This window comes from Pongo abelii, chromosome 2 (genome assembly GCF_028885655.2).
Source record: "Pongo abelii isolate AG06213 chromosome 2, NHGRI_mPonAbe1-v2.0_pri, whole genome shotgun sequence".
Taxonomy (NCBI): Eukaryota; Metazoa; Chordata; class Mammalia; order Primates; family Hominidae; genus Pongo; species Pongo abelii.
The window spans coordinates 122,298,754-122,318,658 of record NC_085928.1 but is presented as its reverse complement, the minus strand read 5'-3'; the positions used below and the strand labels follow the sequence as shown (position 1 = coordinate 122,318,658).

The following is a 19,905-nucleotide window of genomic DNA, read 5'->3' as shown; positions in this document are numbered from 1 at the left end:
TAACATAAACTCAGGTGTGGTTGAAAGGGGCTTGTTATTAAATAACAAGACTTTTTTTCACCTTTATTGGTCCAGTGCTGTTCCAGGAACCAAGGACAAAAGACCAAATCTTATAATAAAAGATACTCCTATTGCTCTAATCACTTAGGAAATTATAAGGGTTTTAGGAGCTATAAGGCAAGAACCGTGGATGAAGACCAAAATGTATATCTTATTATATCACAATATCACACCATGTAAGGTAACATATTCACGGGTTCTGAGGATCAGGACATGAACATCTCTTGGAGGCCATTATTCTGCCTAGCACCGATGGAGACAGGAGGCAGCCAACTCCTGCACCCAGTGAAACCCCACCTTAAGCCTAAAACAGCCTGAAAGCTGAAAAACCGGACTGCTGGTCCCGGATGAAGCCCGCTCTTTCCCAACTGATTCTTTCTGAGTAATGCCCACCTGAGCACTGGGAGAACAGGGTGGGGCCTTGGAAAGTTCACGCTATTTGCAGCAGGGGGGAGCTTGGCATTTCGTATTCCTGCGTAGTGAGCTGGGATTCAGTCAGTGAGGTGGAGAGCCTGCTAACAGGCTCTCCACCTGACTTTGCTGAATTGTTTTTCCTTTTTCCTTTTCACACAGTAAATTCCACTCCTCACCCTTCTATGTGTCCACGAGCCTAATCTTTCCTGGTTGTGTGACAAGAACATGGATTTTTTCTATAACAGCACAATGAGTCATTCTTCCTCCCACTCTTCCCTCTTCACCTAGTCTTTTACAGCAGTGCTTTGCAAAGTGTATCAGTTACCTGTAACTTGTTAAACATGGATTCCAGAGCACTAAACTCCCAGAGATTCTGACCCAGTAGTTCTGGGATGGGTCCCAGATGTCTGCATTTTTAACAATTTCTCCAAGAGATTTGGGTGCTGGGCCAGGCCTAGTGACTCAAACCTGCAATCCCAGCACTTTGGGAGGCCAAGGTGGGCACCTTGCTTGAGCTCAGGAGTTCGAGACCAGCCTGGGCAACATGGCATAACCCCTTCTCTACTAAAAATGCCAAAAAATTAGCCGGGCATAGTGACATGAGCCTGTAGTTCCAGCTACACAGGAGGCTGAGGTGGGAGAATTGCTTGAGCCTGGGAGGTTGAGGCTACAGTGAGCCATGATCGTACCACTGCACTCAAGCCTGGGTGACAGAGCGAGACCCTGTCTCAGAAAAAAAGATTTGGATGCCAGTAGTCTAAGCATCATAAAGGAAGATGACTCAGTGTCAGAGAAGCTGTCGAGGCTAGTTCCTGGAGAGGGTTCTACAGGATCTATTTCTCATTTTGGAGGCTGGTACAGCTGCAGTAGCAACTACACCCTACAAAAGTAAAGCATCATTACTTTGTTCTCCATCAACCATTGGGCCCTCTGGAGAAAGGGGAGCAGTGTGAGTTAAGAAAAGGGCAACCTTGTTATTCTGTGGTTATATGACATGAGAGCAATGTTGGGTGTATCAGGGCTACGGGGGCTGGTTGGGGTACCAGAGGACTTGCTGGTAAGTGCTGGAAGCTCCTGACCAATGGCTGCTCTGCAGAAATTGAGGGAGGGTTGATGCAAGTTCCTAGTTCAAGAGGAGCCAGCCCTTCGGACACCAGGGGTGTGAAGGCAGGTCCTACTGGGGAGAGGGTGGGTAGGCAGAGTAAGCCAGAAATTTGATGTGTGTGTGTGCTTTTTTTTTTTTTTTAAAGAGAGTCTCACTCTGTTGCCCAGGCAGAAGTATAGTGGCACTATCCCAGCTCACTGAGACCTCCGCTTCCCGGATTCAATCAATTATTGTGCCTCAGCCTCCCAAGTAGCTAGGATTACAGGCGCACGCCACCACACCCAGCTAATTTTTGTGTTTTTGGTAGGACAGGGTTTTACTATGTGGGCCAGGCTGGTCTCAAACTCCTGGGCGCAAGGGATCCACTTGTCTTGGCCTCCCAAAGTGCTTGGATGGCAGGCCTCCACGCCAGGGCTAGAAATGTTAATATGCCTTTCTTTCTTTCTTTCCATTATTGGTAAGGAAGGAAAATTTTCTAGGGTGGGCTCAGGGTAGGGGGAGGGGTCTAGCTGAGGCCTTGTTGATGGAGATATTGATAGCCTTTTACACAGATCTTTATTTTTTTGCGTTCTAGTGAACATAGGTGAAAACTTAATAAGTGCCAAAAAAACTCCCATCACAGTTGTCCCTGTTTCCCTGTTCATACTTCCTGACTTTTGAGTGTCCCAGTGAGGCTTTGGTCATTAGTTCAGTGGTGAACTAAGTGCTGTGGGGAAACAAAGGTAACTAAGCCACAGCCTCTGTTTTCCTCTTCTTTTCTTTTTTTGAGGTGGAGTTTCACTCTGTCACCCAGGCTGGAGTGCAGTGGCACGATCTCGGCTCACCGTAACCTCTGCCTCCCAGGTTCAAGCGATTCTTCTGCCTCAGCCTCCCAAGTAGCTGGGATTACAGGTGCATACCACCACACCCGGCTAATTTTTGTATTTTTATTAGAGACGAGGTTTTACCATGTTGGCCAGGCTGATCTCGAACTCCTTACCTCAAGTGATCCACCCACCTCGGCCTCCCAAAGTGCTGGGATTACAGGTGTGAGCTACCACGCCCAGCCCTGTTTTGAAAGACTTTGCAGTTCAAGGAAGAGATGTGGACACTGAACCACAAAACAGGGCAGGATGAACCAGTTGCTAGAATAGAGGCATCACTGGCCAGGTGCTCAGCGAAGGCACCCACAGTGGGATCCCTGGAATGTTAAAGCAAAAGAGATTCCGTGGTTGAGCAAGGTTGGAAGGCCAGGTTAATCACAGTTAATGTTGTATTATGTGACTCCTTGCTTTAATATGACACGTTGCCAAGAGATGGCTTGAGTCCAGCTTTTCCCAGATTTGACCATGAACCTTTGCTTCAAAAAATATTTCTGACAACATGCTTTGAAAAAGGTGACTTATGGAGCAGATGGCATATTTTTTGGTGGCTTGTGTAGTATTAAATACTAATTCCTAAACTATCTAGAGTTGACAACCTATACTTTATTTCTTTTAAGAAACCCAGATGCCTCTCATTCCCTCTGTTTTTAATGAATTGGATCTATTTTGAGAAACTCTTAGTACTCCTTGAAATAACTAGACATCCTCTGGAAAGTTACAAAAGAAAATTACCAAGATCTAAAATTTTACTTGATCTTTTCTGTGATTCCACCTTTTTTTTGGGGGGGGGGGGTTGGAGTCTCACTCTGTCACCCAGGCTGGAGTGCAGTGGCACAATCTCGGCTCCCAGATTCAAGCGATTCTCTTGCCTCAGCCTCCCGAGTAGCTGGGACTACAGGCGCCCGCCACCACGCCTGGCTAAATTTTTGTATTTTTAGTAGAGACGGGGTTTCACCATGTTAGCCAGGATGGTCTCGATCTCCTGACCTCATGATCCATCCGCCTCGGCCTCCCAAAGTGCTGGAATTACAGGCGTGAGCCACTGCGCCCAGCCGATTCCACCTTTTTACTTTCTCAAGTCCATTCACTAGTTAAGCAGATTTGATGAAGTTTTGGCCATTGTCTTAAAAAAAAAAAATTCCCCTGAGAATAATTCTAACTTTCCCAGATCCTCGGTGTTTACACATTGTGTCCTGAGCCTTGACAGATGGGCAACTTTTTCAGAGCAGCTTAGTAAAAGGTTGACAGAAGGCATGACAAGAATGCAACCTTTATTGTTGAAAGGTTTGTGGCTAAATGTATAGAGCCTGATGGAGATGTTGAATCAATTGTTGAGCTCTATGCTACCTGAATATGAAATGAAAGCTGCACATAAAAGATCCTGCTTGTTTGGGGATTTTTTTTCCCCCTTAAATAGCAGCAATTTTCATTGAAACTCCAGATTTATTCAGGGGAAATAATATTTGGGAGTGAGATGGGAAGGTGAGTTGAATGACTTGAGTTGAAAGCTAAATTTTTCAGTGAAGTTTTTAGAAACCAGTTATTACACAGCAGGATCAAATCCCTGACTGTTTGTAAGTCCAGACTTGAAAGTCAATTTGCCAATATGGTAGATATCTTCCTATGATAGGAGGTTGTTTTTGCATATAATTTATTCCTAAAAATGCAGGACAAGCCAGTGTTTGGAAATTGAACACTAGACTTACATATTACTCTAAGAGAGCTGAGTATTGGAAGTGTCTTGGGATCTAAATTTCTAATGCTTCAGAGAGCTCTGCACAGGTAGGCAGTCAAGGGAAAGGGTGAAGTGCATCTGAAATCTGCTTGTCACTTGCAAGCTGTGGGACCTGGGACAGGGACTCATATCTGTGCTGCTTTCCTCATCTGAAATCACAGTTGGTTGTAGGATTGACCTCAGGGCCAGGCTAGGATTAAGTTTATCAATACATGGAAAGGGCTCAGAGCTGCCTGGACCACAGGGACTTCTCAGTAAATGTTAGTTTATTTTTTATATAAATACTTAAAACATAGATTAAACAGTAAGTATGGACAATTGTGATTACTTTTCTAAAGTAAATTCCTCACATTGACCTTGGTCCATCTTACTTGAAATGACATTTAGTAGGAAAATAAACGTTAATGTTGGAAGAAAGACTTACTGCTAAAGGGAAGGAGGTAAATGGTCATAACTTTGGATTTTATATTTGAATTCACACATTGTTGGTGGGAAAATAAATTGGCCTAACCTTTATGAAAGTCAGTTTAACAATAGCCATCACAATAATGAATGCAGGTACCCTTTGACCTAGTACTTCTGTATAAACTTACCCTAAGGTGAACCTAAACACATACAAAGTGGCGTGTGTAAAGGTGATAGTATGCAGCACTGTTTGCAACAGGAGGAGACTGGAAACAACCAAAAATGCCCACCAATAGGAAACTGGTAGACACACTGTCATACTCAGGAATACCAACTATGTAGCAGTTTAAAAAGAAATAAGGGCCGGGTGTGGTTGGCTAACGCCTGTAATCCCAGCACTTTGGAAAGCAGAGGCGGGCACATCATGAGGTCAGGAGTTCAAGACCAGCCTGGCCAACATGGTGAAACCCCGTCTCTATTAAAAATATAAAAAATTAGCCGGGCATGGTTGTGGGCACCTGTAATTCCAGCTACTTGGGAGGCTGGGTCAGGAGAATCGCTTGAAACTGGAAGACAGAGGTTGCAGTGAGCCCAGGTCACGCCACTGCACTCCAGCCTGGGCAACAAGAGCAAAACTCTGTCTCAAAAAAAAAAAAAAAAAGAATGCGTTCTAAGTTCTTAGAAAAGATCTCCCAAATGCAAATGTGTTAAATCAGGAAAGCAACCTGTGGAATGTCAGCAGGGATTAATTATAACTTTGGAAAGATACACAAGAAACTAAGAACATTTTCACCTCTAGAGAGTAGGCAGGAAAAGCCATGGCAAGGAAGACCCCAAAGGGTGATTCCAGGGACAAAGAGATTTCTCCCTGTCTAACCTCTTATACTTTTCCATTTTTTAACCAGGTCAGTGTGTTAGCTATTTGAAGAATTAAAATAATTAGAAAGAATTCAACCCACCCTTCCTCCTCTTATAAAGATGTTTGCAGCAAGCTGTAGCCCTGTTAGCAGGGCTGAGACCCTGGGAGCTTCTTTCTGTGTTTAGGTCTCAGGAATGGCTGGTTTTATTTTTATCTTATTGTGAGAAATGTGAAACTGCGCACAATAAAATCACATCTGCCCACCACTTAGCTTTAGTCATTATTATTATTATTATTATTTTTTTTGGAGACAGAGTCTCACTCTGTCACCCAGCCTGGAGTGTGGTGGCGCAATCTTGGCTCACTGCAAGCTCCGCCTCCCAGGTTCACGCCATTCTCCTGCCTCAGCCTCCCAAGTACCTGGGACTACAGGCACCCGCCACCATGCCTGGCTAATTTTTTTGTATTTTTAGGAGAGACGGGGTTTCACCATGTTAGCCAGGATGGTCTCGATCTCCTGACCTCATGATCCACCCACCTCAGCCTCCCAAAGTGCTGGGATTACAGGCATGAGCCACCGCACCCGGCTACTCATTATTAATTTATGGTCAGTATTGTTTCATCTATGTCCTTACCTATTCTTCTTCCAGCAGGATTTAAGTGAAATTCTAGATGGCATATCATTTCATCCATAAATATTTTCATAGTAGCCCTAAACAATAGGAATTTTCCTTAATCTTTTTTGAAAATATTAAATTTATTTATATATATGTATATATATATATATATATTTTTTTTTTTTGAGACAGAGTCTCACTCTTGTTGCCCAGGCTGGAGTGCAATGGCGCAATCTCAGCTCACTGCAGCCTCTGCCTCCCGGGTTCAAGGGATTCTCCTGTCTCAGCCTCCCGAGTAGCTGGGCTTACAGGCACCCACCACCATGCCTGGCTAATTTTTGTATTTTTAGTAGAGACAGAGTTTCACCATATTGGCCAGGCTGGTCTCGAACTCCTGACCTCAGGTGATCCGCCCACCTCGCCCTCCCAAAGTGCTGGGATTACAGGCATGAGCCACCACATCTAGCCTTAAAATATAAATTTTTGAGTTAAGCTTAACTTCTCTCCTCCTCCTCCTCCCCTCCCTCTCTCTCCCTGTGCCCCCACAAAATCACAATACTATCATACTTGAAAATTTGCCGTGCTAGGTTATTTTTTAAAATACGAATCCTCAGTGCATACTTTTAAAGTTTTCTTCACTTCTGTCACTTCACCTTGCTTTTTAGATGCTCTCTAGAGAATTACTTCCAGCATTTCCTGCATGTTAAGTGGTTCTTTTCAATTGAACAGTCCAGTGACTTTCATCCGGTGAACATGTAATCAACAATATTATCACTAGCATCAGCAGTTCTGCTTTTCCATCTTCCACTCACTTTAATAGGCTAGTAAAGGTGAAAGGCAACAAAATATTCAGATATTTGTGCAAACCGGTGCTGCTGTGAAGACAGGCATGGCAGAACTGTCAAAACAGCCCTTGAGGAAACAACCCTTGGAAGTATTGGTTTGTCAGCTCATGTCAGGATGCTTAACAGAAAAGTCTTTGGGGGTTGCTGTCAGTACTGTGCAAAAATTGAACTTGAAATTTGAGGCCCATCAGTATTTTCTTACGTAGGTATGCTCTGCTCCATGCAGCTTGTAGGAGAGGCAGCACCAGGAAAAACTTGTGTTCCTTCCGACTAGAGACCTGATGATTCTATGATCTAAAAATCTAAATTGACCCCTTGCTGGGCCACTCCCTCAGCTCCTGAGCAAGCTTCCCTTGTGCATTTGAAAGCGTATTTGGTTTAAGAGAAATGAAAACATATGCTCACACAAAAACTATACACAAGTGTCTTTTGCAGCATTATTTACAATATCCAAAATGTGGAAACAATCCACATGCCTGTCAACTGATGAATCTATAAACAAAACGTGGTATACCAAACAGTGGAATATTGTTCAGTCATTAAAAAGATCGAAGCACTGTTACATGCCACAACGAGGAGGAACCTTGACAACTTTAAGCTGTATGAAAGAAGCCAGACACAAAAGGCCACATCTCGCATGATTCCATTTATGTGAAATGTCCAGGATAGGCAAACCCATAGAGACCATAGATGAGTGGTTACCTTGGCCTGAGGGTGATAGGGGTGGGAGAGAATGGGGAACAGCTGCTAATGCAGAAGAGATTTCCTTAGGGTGATAAAAATGCTCTAAAGTTGATTGTGATGATGGCTATGAATATACTAAAGTCTATTGTATACTTTAAGTGGTTGAATTCATGGTATATGAATTATCTCTCAATAAAACTGTTATGTAACAAATAGGATTCATTTACACTGATGCCTCAAGATATGCCCAGAGGTCTTCACTGGCATTTATTTTTATCTTTTTCTTGGAGTTGGGGTGCAGTGCAGCACTGGGGTGGGGGGTATGCTGGGTAATATAAGGGTGCAGGAAAACTGGTGTCCTTTCATCTTTAAAACTCTGTGTAAACTTAGAGTCTCTCCTCAAAAATCACCCATGAAACAGTGGTGACTTTGTTTGCCCCTATGATCTTATTTTACTTCCAGTTCTTCATTTGGAGTTACTTTAACAGATAATAAAGTAACTCCTTCCTTCTCTACCCACTCCCCTCAAACTAAATGTAAAGCATCTTTGTACTTCATAGGCAACAGTCGATGACTTTCCTTTTTCTGGAGTTTTCCAGGGTCAGAAATTGCTTTAGTCTTCAAAAAACAGTATTGGTATCAGCTAAAGACAGGCCCTTTTATTTATAGGACCTGTCAAGCAGACAGGGTTTAAAAATAACACCAAGTCAGCGGCGTGCTTTCCTAGGGTGAAGCAGCAGGGGGGCCAGCATTGTTTCCCAGAGAAACGCGACGCCGGTTAAACAACACTGGGGACTGACTAGATGAGGCTCGGGTCACATGTCAGCTTGTTCACTTGAAAAGCTGCTGAATGTAGAAAACTATGGTGGCAAGAGGGGCAGGAACACATTCACCCGGGTGTGCATGTGCGACGGGGGCTTGGGTGTGCACGTGGACCCCTGGTGCCTCCGTGGAGCCTTGTGAGGAGCAGGGAGGGCAGGCCTGACCTTTTCAGTGCCATGTTGTGCTGAGGAGGAGTGTGCCCTCCCGAGTGGGAGCCCCCACCCTAGGACCCCCCAAACTCCATTTGCTGTGAAGGGAAATTGCAACCATAATCTGCTAAATCAGGAGTTGGCAAACTACAGCCTGGGGACCAGATCATGCCTGCTGCCAGTTTTTAGATTTTTTTTTTTAAAGACAGAGTCTGACTCCCATCCCCCAGGCTGGAGTACAGTGGTGCAATCATGGCTCACTGCAGCCCTGACTTCCCGGGCTCAAGCAATCCTCCCACCTCAGCCTCCCAAGTGGCTGGGACTACAGGCACATGCCACCACACCTGGTAATCTTTTTCTATTTTTTGTAGAGACAGAGTCTCACTATGTTGCCCAGGTTTGTCTTAAAATCCTGGGTTCAAGTAATCCACCCGCCTTGGCCTCCCAAGGTGCTGGGAGTTACAGGCTTGAGCCATGGCAACTGGCCCCTGATTTTGGAAGTTTTTATTCAAACACAGCCATGCCCATTTGTTTATATGTTGGCCACTTTCGGGCCTCAACAGCAGAGATGGGTTAGCGCCACTGTCTGTCCTGTGAAGCCTAAACCATTCATTATCTGGCCCTGTCTAAGAGGAAGTTTGCTGACTTCAGTGCTAAATGATGGAATTCCCTTCCCATGGGAGTCCCTGAAGAGGCCTTTATTGGTGGTACTTGGAATCTGAGTCTACTGTGTGTGTGAGGAAAACCACAGGTCCCAGAGCTGTATGCCTAGGGGTTCAAGAACCCAACTGAGTGTGCAGTCCAATTCAGATTATTCTGACACAGCACATTGGCTGTGTATTCATTAGATGGCTTGTTTTTGTTTTTTTTCCTCCCTGGAGTAGTCAAGAAGGTAATTATTTGGTCATCTTTCAAATATTCTTTAGTGGTGTGTTTATTAATTACAAGAGCATTTGGAGTCAGTGAGGAGCAGGCATGAGACTAATTTACATTTTGCTTCTAAAGGATGAAGTTGTATGACACCAAGTTTAATGTTTCCCGGTGAGAGTAATCTCCTCATGGACTGATAACCTAAGTAGCTTCCTGGCTGGCCTGCTTCTCATGCTGCCCTGGTAATGGATACCTGTTGAGTTATTCGTTCACAGTGTTTCTAGGAATTGTTAGTCCTTCTAACAGACTAACATGTATGGTGGCAGTGGGAAGGGCGTGTTCACTTACTGTGATATCCTCCCACCCCTTCCCACCCCAGCCATGGCATAGATGGTTGGTCCAAAAATGGGTGCCTGGCCCAAGATGGGCAAGTAGTGGCATAGTGTTCCCTGGGAAATTAGACCTGAGACCGAGTTGCTGTAAGTCTGTCTCTGAGTGACCGGAGCTCTAACATTTACAATTTGGATTGCCTTTTTCTTTCATGTGGCTGGGATACAGAGTAATCCAGAGACAGAGAAAGCAGAGAGGGACATCTTGCATTCCCCATGACATCTTGGAAGATCCTGGTTCCTGCTTCTCCAGAGTAGGCATTTTATGGCTTGGGTGGGGTGAGACCTCATGGGATGCTGTAAAGGCTCTTGCCATAGACCCTGGCCCAGGTGCTAGTCCTGAGGCCTGGCCTTTCCTACGAGCAAGGAGGCAGTGAGGTCAGCCTAGCAGCTGGAGGACCAGGGATGCTGCAGCCAAGGGGAGATGATATTCAGATGCTTTGATGGCAAGACTAGGAGTGAGTCCTTCCAATTGCACATCTGGCAGCTTTTGAGCTCCTGAGGCCAGCCTGGCTGGGGGAAGGAAGGATGGGGACAGCTGGACAGCTATTGAGGGCCTGTTCGGGTAGCTTTCTACTAGCCACGCATCCGTCTAGCTTCCTGTCCCCAGTTCACTCACTTCCTTGAGATGCCTTCATGGATTTCTGGGAGCAAGCAGCAGCAGTGAAACAACCGTTTTCACATTCTCCCCCAACTCACCATCTCTATCTTATGTAGTTAACAAAAACAAGCTTGTTTTACTCCATGTATTAAAAAATATTTTTTTAAGTTAATGTGGGCATGGCCAGATTTTGGCTCTCATACTTTGTAACTTCTACCTATAAGGTAACCTTGTAACTTTTACCTCCAATAGTCTTTCCATATAAATAGTTACCTGTTGTTCTTGGACCAGAGACTGAATCATCACAAGCTTCCTTGGAGCTTATGAGATTCCCAGAGCTTTGTAGCAAAGTCCCTTTCCTGCTCAGGTTCACACAGAAGATGTCTGTGACCTTGAACTGCTGCATCTCCTTTGGCGTTTTGAGCATAACTCTATAGATGGCCAAAGATCTTATAAATGAGTAAAACCTCTGGAAGTCAGAAAAGCAGGTACAGATTCTGCCTCTACTTGCCTGCTTTGGGCAAGTTGCCAAAGTGTTTCTCCACTTTGAAAACGTGGATAAAATCAACACTATCAAGTCGTTGCAGAGATTAGTGGTGATACTTAGGAAGCCAATGGTAGGGACTCGAAGAATGTTAGCTGTTTCTCTTTTTCTCCCCTGCAAAATGATGCAGGCCAGGGCCAAAACTGACCAGTTCTGCTAGTTGCCAACAGCTCTGTAAAAAATTGGGTGGAAGAAGGAGTAAATGGCTTTGAATCTGTTAAAGTGAATTTGGGAGATTGATGGTAAACTTTGATATGCCAGCCCTCCTGTTTCTACAGCTAGTGGAGTCGGCTGAGCTTTGTTTTTCTATTTGAACCCCTTTGTTAATTTCCATGTCTTTCACAATTATCAGACTTTTAATTTCACTGGTGGTTTGCAACATGACCTATTACCCCATTTATTTAAGAACAACAAAGTAGAGGTCTGGTTGTGAAGTCGTATGCTTATAACATAAAAAAAAAACTTTTTCCAGTCTGGTAGCTGAATCTGGTGAGTTCGGAAAATCTGCTTCCATCCAAAAATGCTTTCAAGTTATTCCCAGAGAAAAAGGGTTCCCTGGGCCTTTCCTTCCAAAAGAGAACGCAGACTTGTTATAAATATTATCAATACCTGTCTGTTAACATTTGAGAGGAAGGTTTTTTGTCTACAGTGCACAAGCTGCTGATTTAGTGTAATTATCTCAGGTTTATTGGCTTGTTTTGGGTATGTCCTTCCCTTACATAAAACTATGCCATGCTTCTCTAAGAGGGTGAAAAGGTAGCAGACGGTCCTTTTTTTTCTCATTTAGGGAATTATTACTGTTAAACTTGTCTAAGGACAAAGATGGCAGCGTCTTTTGGCAGCATCTTACCCAGGAAGGAGCTCAGTGATGTAGAGGAGGCAGAATTACCTGCCAACCCCCTGCATCTGGCTGGGCCTGAGAATCAAACTGACATCAGACAGGTTAACAGGAGGGAAGTGTACAGATTTTTACACATATGTGGGAGCCCCCATAGGAAAACAAAGTCCCAAGGAAATGGCAAAGCCCAAGTGCTTATATACTAAGTTGGACAAAAAGAGGCAATCGTGGAAAAGTAACATAAGGGGAGACCAAAGGAAGATCAGAGTTATGTTAAGAAGTTCTGTTTGCACAGAATTCTCTTGGCCTCAGCTCCTCACTTCTGGTGATAAGAATGTTCCCTTTCCTTCTGGTGCAGGGAGGGCATCTTTTTATCTCCTGCTTTCAGGAAGAAAAGGGGGCAGTCAGAGCACCCCTCTTGCACCTGTTGTTTTTCAAGTGTCTTTAGCTCAAATTAATCCTATGCCAAAGTGGCATATTTCAGGGTAGCATATTCTGCCATCCTTCAGTGAACTATTTAAAATTTCAGCTCATTTGGCAGCAGCACTTATTCCAGTTTTAGTGGGGGCATTGATTTATGACTCTCCCCGGTGGGTCATTACATGCCTATTTAAATTGTGAAATAGACCAAGGGGTGCTTCTGTATAACTCAGTTACAGGGGGGAAAGTTCCAATAATAGAGATGCATTATTATTTGCATGCTTAAAAAGCCACCACAGTTGTCAGTGCAGATAAAAGGCCATGCTGAGCCATGAATAATCACTTGCTCCTAGAGTAGGGGAGGGGACTTCACTTTTTATAAGACTCAATGGAACAGAAATGTCACAGTAGGCATCTAAATTAACAAGTCTTGTTTCCGTAAGCCTGGACTTTCTAAGCTTTTCAGCCAAACTATCTCACGCCTCTGAGAGTGAACTTACTCTCTCAGGGGTCTTAAGGTGAGGCCTGAAACTACCCAGGTTAAATTTTAGTTTGAAGTTTTGTCTTACTTTTTAAATTTCTGTGAGCTGTCTCCTCCCCTACAATATTTCTGGTTGTGATTTTCAATGAAAAGGTATTTATTTATTTCTCTGTGACAGTGCTTCTTCCCTACCTATCTCCCAAATTTTTGAATAAAACTGATTCCTCATAGTCCAGCAGATCTCCAAAATTAGTTGTGCACTGCAGTTTTCCTTCTCATCACTCAGTAGTCACAAAGGAAGCCCAAAGGGGTGAGCAGCTAACTGTGAAATGCCAGTGGAGCTTTCGAACCCACCAAGGGGAGGGATATTCCTCTCCCAGGAGCAGTGGCGTCAGTGGCTTCAACCAGGATGGGGGCATTTATTAATGAGACTTGTGAAGCAGCCAGCTCAGGATGACTGACATGAAACCTTCTCTCAGGAATGCAGGTCTGCTCCCAAGAGGGGGCAAAGGCAACCAGGAAAGGTGCAGAACCCAGCCTGGCAGGGCCCTCCCCACTATACCACTCATCCACTGGCCTTCTAGGCAACATTGCGTCGTAGCAAATCCTGCTGACTCATCACACTTGATTACATGACTGGGTCTCCCCATACAGCCATTGGCAAAGGAGATCTTGAAGATGTGCCAACTCTGAAACACTGATGCCAGAATAGGTTTTCGAAAATGCCTCTAGTTCTATCACTGCCTGCTCAGTGAATAAAATCTGAACTCCTTAACCTGCCATTCCGAGCACTCCAGTGTGGCCCCAACGACCCTCTCCCTCTATATCTCACATTACCATCCAAAGTGTTGCCAACTCTATGGCCTTTTACCCTGTCCTCAAAGCAGGTAGGTGCCAAATCCCAGCCTCATCCCAGCCTGGAGTACAACTGCTTACACTAAGGTCCTGACTTTTCTTTCTTTCTTTCTTTCTTTCTTTTTTTTTTTTTGGCAGAGTCTTGCTCTGTCGCCCAGGCTGGAGTGCAGTGGCGTGATCTTGGCTCACTGCAACCTCTGCCTTCCAGGTTCAAGTGATTCTCTTGCCTCAGCCTCCCAAGTAGCTGAGACTACAGGTGTGTACCATCATGCCCGGCTAATTTTTGTATTTTTAGTAGAGACGGGGTTTCACCATCTTGGCCAGGCTGGTCTCAAACTCCTGACCTCAAGTGATCCACCCACCTTGGCCTCCCAAAGCGCTGGGATTTCAGGCATGAGCCACCAGGCACAGTCAGTCTGGCCTTTTTGAGGCAGTGAGCTCTCTGAGCACCCAGAGTCATTTATTAGTCTCCCCGATACCCCAAGAATGCATCTCTCAACATGTCTTGATGGGATTCCACTTCCTGGGCCTTTGCCATTGGCTGCATTTGCAGTGCTAGTTTTCTATTTGTCTCCCTGGCCACACTGAACATTCTTCGAGGGAAGGGGCTATGTCGTCTTTCTTGTATACACTGGCCTTGTGCATGGCTTCCTTAGTTGTCCTGGTGTCCAGTAACCTTAGTGACCCTCATTCAGCGGCTAGAAGAGTTAAAAAAAAAAAAGTGGAGTTTTTCACAAAGGTGCTGTAAACAGGTGTAATCCAGGAAAACTCAAGTTTACATGGAAACTAAATTAGAAAATGATTGTCCTTCCAAATAGGATTGTATGCATTCTCTTCTGAATAGTACTTCTCCGAGGCTTTTAAAATAAATTTTGATTTACAGCAACTTGATAACATCTTTTAGAAGAAAATCCCTTAAAATGTTGGGGCTCACCTAGATTTAAAAATGTGGTTGTTGATGCATTTTTAAAAGATATTAGAAAGGCAATATTGATGGCTGTTAAATTTAAAAATAAAACATATTCCTACAACTCAAGAATTCATCATCCTCCAAGGAGGATTTTATTTTTAAGGAATTGCCCTACTTTGATTGCCTGAAGGTTTTGATTCTTCTCCTCTTGGAATGAATTTGAATTTGAGACTCCCAAGCAAAATTGGATTTTTCTCAGTTGCAAAATACCAGATTCAGCATACAGGGCTTTCAGAGGGTAACTGGAGGGTTCCATTCCCATCTGCCAAATTGTATAAACTGTGCTGCAGCCTCTCCTAGTATTTAATGTAGGTAGAAATTTCATTTTTTATGTGGCAGGTCAAAAAGATTGGAGTGTAGAATATAGTGAGAGGAGAAACTGCCTGCTCCATCTTCAGTATTATGGCAGATTGGCCACCTTCTCCATGCAGATTTTTTTTTATTATAGTAACAGGTGAACTTATAATCAGTGAATATTAGAATGCATGAATACATATATACATTTGTGTGCTATAAGGGTACGTGATTTTTGCAATCAAGAAAGCAATACTTGGCTGGGTGCAATGGCTCATGCCTGTAATCCCAACATTTTGGGAGGCTGAGGCAGGAGGACTGCTGGAGCTCAGGGGTTCGAGACAAGCTTAGAAAACATAGTAGAACCTCATCTCTACAAAAAAATTTAAAAATTAGCCTCATTTCTACAAAAAAAAAATTTTAAGTGATGGCACAGTGGCCCATGCCTGTAATCCCAGTACTTTGGGAGCCCAAGGCACGTGGATCACTTGAGGCCAGGTTGGCCAAGACTAGCCTGGCCAACATGGTAAAACCCCATCTCTACTAAAAATACAAAAAATTAGCCAGGTATGGTGGCACACACCTGTAATCCCAGCTACTCAGGAGGCTGAGGCATGAGAATTGCTTGAACCCAGGAGGTGGAGTGAGCTGAGATCACACCACTGCACTCCAGCCTGGGTGATGGAGTGAGACCCTGTCTTCAAAAAATAAATAAATAAATAAAGTAATCCCAGCTACTTGGGAGGCAGACGTAGGAGAATCACTTGAGCTCAGGAGGTCAAGGCTGCAGTGAGCTCTGATCGTGCCACTGCACTCCAGCCTTGGCAACAGAGCAGGACCAAAAAAGAAAAAAGAAAAAAGAAAAGCAACACTTAGTTGGTTTTTTGAAAAGATTGACAGAATTGACAAACCCTTAGCTCAACTATGAAAAAAGGAGAAAAGACTCAAATAACAAAAATCAGAAATGAAAGAAAAGAGATTGCTAAAAAAAAAAGTTAAAGTATCATAAAAGACTACTATGAACAATTATATGCCAACAAATTGGATATCTAGAAGAATAGATAAACTTCTAGAAACATGCAACCTACCAAGACTGAATCATGAAAAATCTGAACAGACCCATAACTAGTAGAAAGATTGAATCAGTAATCAAAAACCTCCCAACAAAGAAAAGCCCAAGGCCAGATGGCTTCACTAGAAAATTCTGCCTAATGTTTAAAGAAGAATTAACACCAGTCCTTCTAAAACTCTTACAAAAATTGAAGAGAGAATGCTTTCAAACTTATTCTACAAGGCCATCATTACCTTCATACCAAAATGAGACAAAGAGACTGTAAGTAGACAAAGATGCTATACTACAAACCAATATCAATATTGATTCAAAAATTCTTTTTTTTTTTTTCCAATACAGAGTCTAGCTCTGTCACCCAGGCTGGAGTGCAGTGGCACAATCACTGCAACCTCCACTTCGCAGGTTCAAGCGATTCTCTGCCTCAGCCTCCTGAGTAGCTGGGATTACAGGTGCCCGTCACCAAGCCCAGCTAATTTTTGTATTTTTAGTAGAGATGGAGTTTCACCATGTTGATCAGGCTGGTCTTGAACTCCTGACTTCAAGTGATCCACCCACCTTGGCTTCCCAAAGTGCTGGGATTACAGGAGTGAGCCACCATGCCTGGCCTGGTTAAAAAATTCTGAACAAAATACTAGTAAACCAAATTCAACATAGTAAAAGGATTATGCGTGTTCAACTGGGATTTATTTCTGAAATGCAAAGATGGTTCAACATGAAGACTGATGTAATACACCACATTAACGGAACAAAGGATAAAACCACATGATCATCTCAATTGATACAGAAAAAGTACTTGGCAAAATTCAACACCGTTTCATGATAAAAACACTAAACACACTTGGAATAGAAGGAAATTACCTCAACATACTAAAGACCATATATGACAAGCCAACAGCTAACATCATATTCAGTGGTACAAAAAAGCTTTTTGGCTAAGGCTAGGAGCAGGGCAAGAATGCCTACTCTTACTACCTCTATTCAACATAAGACCAGAAGTCCTATCCAGGCAAGAAAGAGAAATAAAAGACATCCAAATAGGAAAGGAAAAAGAGTGATTATCTATGTTAACCAATGACATGACCTAGTATGTAGAAAACACTAAAGATTCTACAAAAAAAGCTGTTCAACTAATAAATTCAGCACAGTTGCAGGATACAAAATCAACACACAAAAAAATCAGTTGGCATTTCTCTGCACTGACAATGAACAATCAAAAAAGGAAGTTAAGAAAATTCGATTTATAATAGAATCAAAAAGAATAAAACACTTAGGTAAAAGACTTTTACACTGAAAACTACAAAACACTGCTGAAAGAAATTAAAGGAGACATAAATAGAAAGACATTCTATGTTCATAGAGTGGAAGATGTAATATTGTTAAAATGTTCATATTACCAAAGATGATTTACAGATTCAGTGCAATCCCAGTCAAAATCCCAGTGGCTTTTTTTTTTTTTTTTGCAGAAATAGAAAAAAAAATCCTAAAATTCCTATGGAACCACAAAGGACCCCAGAGAGCCAAAACAGTAGTAAGAAAGAAGAATAAAGCCACAGGCCCCACACTTCCTGATTTTAAAAGGTGATACAAGCTGGGCACAATGGCATGCTACTTGGGAGGCTAAGGCAGGAGGCTCTCTTGAGCCCAGGAGTTTGGGGCTGTAGTGAACTATAATCTCACCTATGAATAACCACTGCACTCCAGGCTGGGCAACATAATAAGGCCCTTTCAAAAAATATGTATATGTTTGTTTTATATGTATATAAAACAAAGCTACAGTTATCAAAATAGTATGGTACTGGCATAAAGATAGACATTTAGAGCAATGGAACAGAATAGAGAGCCCAGTAATATATGCTCATGTATGTAGTCAAATGATCTATGGACATTCCTAATTTATGATCAATATATGTCATTTATGGACAATAGATTATTTTCCAAATGGTCTATGGAAAAATGGACAAACATACCAAGACTACACAATGAGAAAGAAAGGACAGTCTCTTCAACAAACGGTTGGGAAAACTGGATATCCACATGCAAAAGAATGAAGATGAATCCTTACCTGACACCATGCATAAAAATTAACTAAAATAAATTATAGACCTAAATGTAAGACCTGAAACTCAAACTCGTAGAATAAAATGAGAAAATCTTCATGACATTGGATTTGGCAATGATTTCTTGCATATGACACCAAAAGCACAGATGACAAAAGCAACAGTAGACAAATAGGACTATACCAAACTTAAAACATCTGCCCAGCAAAGGAAACAATCATTACAGAAAGGGAAAAATACCTGCAAGCCATATATCTGATAAGACGTTAATATCCAGAATATATAAAGAACTCCTACAACTCAACAATAACAATAAAAATCAAATGTAAAAATGGGGAAAGGACTTGAGTAGACATTTCTCAGAAAAAGATATGCAAATGCCAACAAGCATATGGTAATATGAGCAATATTACTAGTCATTAGGAAAATGCAAATCAAAACCATAATGAGATATTACCTCATACCTGTTAGGATGGCCACTATCAAATAAACAGAAAATAACAAGTATTGACAAGAATGTGGTGAAATTGGGACCTTTGTGCCTTGTTTGTGGGAATGTAAAATAATGAGGCCACTCTGGAAAACAGTATGGGGGGTCCTCAAAAAATTAAAAATAAAATTTACTATATGACCCAACAATCCCACTTGTGGGTATAGATCCAAAAGAACTAAAGACAGGATCTTTGAATCTTAAATTCAGCTGATTTAAAAAAAAAAAAAACATTGAACAAATAAACCATGCAAAAAAAAAAAGGATCTTGAGATATTTGCACACTCATGTTCATTGCAGCATTATTCACAATAACCAAGAGTTAGAAGCAACCTGAATGCACATTAACAGATTAATGGGTAAAGAAAATGTGGGATATGCATACAATGGAGAATTATTCAGCCTAAAAAAGGAAATTCTGTCATATGCTACACATGGATAAACCTTGAGGACATCATGCTAAGTGAAATAAGCCAGTCACAGAAAGTCAAATACTGCATGCTTTCACTTATATAAGGTATCTAAAGTAATCAAACTCTTAGAAAGTAGAATGGAAAGTAGAATGCCAAGGGATAAAGAGAGGGTGCAAGGGGGAGTTGCTATTCAGTGCATCTACAGTTTCACTTTTACAAGATGAAAAAGTTCTAGAGATCTTCTGCACAACAGTTTGCAGACAGTCAACACTAACTGTGTATTTAAAAATGATTAAGGTATTAAATGTTACGTTCTTTTGAACACACACACACACACACACACACACACACACACGTAAGTCATGAATAAAAAGAAAAAAAAAGCAACACCTAAATTGTGAGGCAACTGTAAAATAAATGAGGATTCAAGCAAATTTTGGATGGAAAAGTTGAAATCCTACAGAAGCACAGTACAATTAGAAAAGCAAGGCATTGTCCATATGAGGCTGGGTTAGGTGCAGCCCGTCGCAGTGGACGCAGCACAAGATGTAAAGCTGGGGTGCTGGTTGCTAGTTCCACCTGCTGCAGACCTGCAGTGGGGACAGTTACCTCTGAGCATCAGTAGCCTCAGGCGTATATAAGGAAGGTGACCTCTGCCATGTGAGACCCAGCTGGAAGAGAGAGGGGGCTTCTTAGCTGGGATAGAATCTCAAGCAAAATCACAGTGGGTTTTGATCCCTGAGGAGTGGCAGAGAGGAGTCAGGAGGTGAGGGGTGGGGAGCTTGGAGAAGGGCACAGAAGGAGGTGATGGGAAAGGAGATCTGGCCTTGTAGGGTAAAGGCCTCATGGGGAGGGGCTGAGAAACAAGGTTGCTGAGACATGAATTTGGGCTGGTTAGGGAAGTGCCTTCTAATGCTGTCCTTAGCACGCTCAGCGGCCTCGATCCTTCTTGCATCTGTATAAAGCAGCCAGTCTCTGAAAATAGAGACCACTCGATGGGGCCTCTGGGGGCCTCCTGTAAGAGGAGAGAGATGCTTAGTGAGAAAGCCTTGG

General features: G+C 42.7%; 1 protein-coding gene across 2 annotated transcripts in view; it reads left to right on the top strand.

Moving 5' to 3' along the window:
* CMTM8 (CKLF like MARVEL transmembrane domain containing 8) overlaps positions 1–19,905 on the top strand; it is a 131,380-nt gene that overhangs the window by 73,082 nt on the left and 38,393 nt on the right. The window lies entirely within an intron of this gene.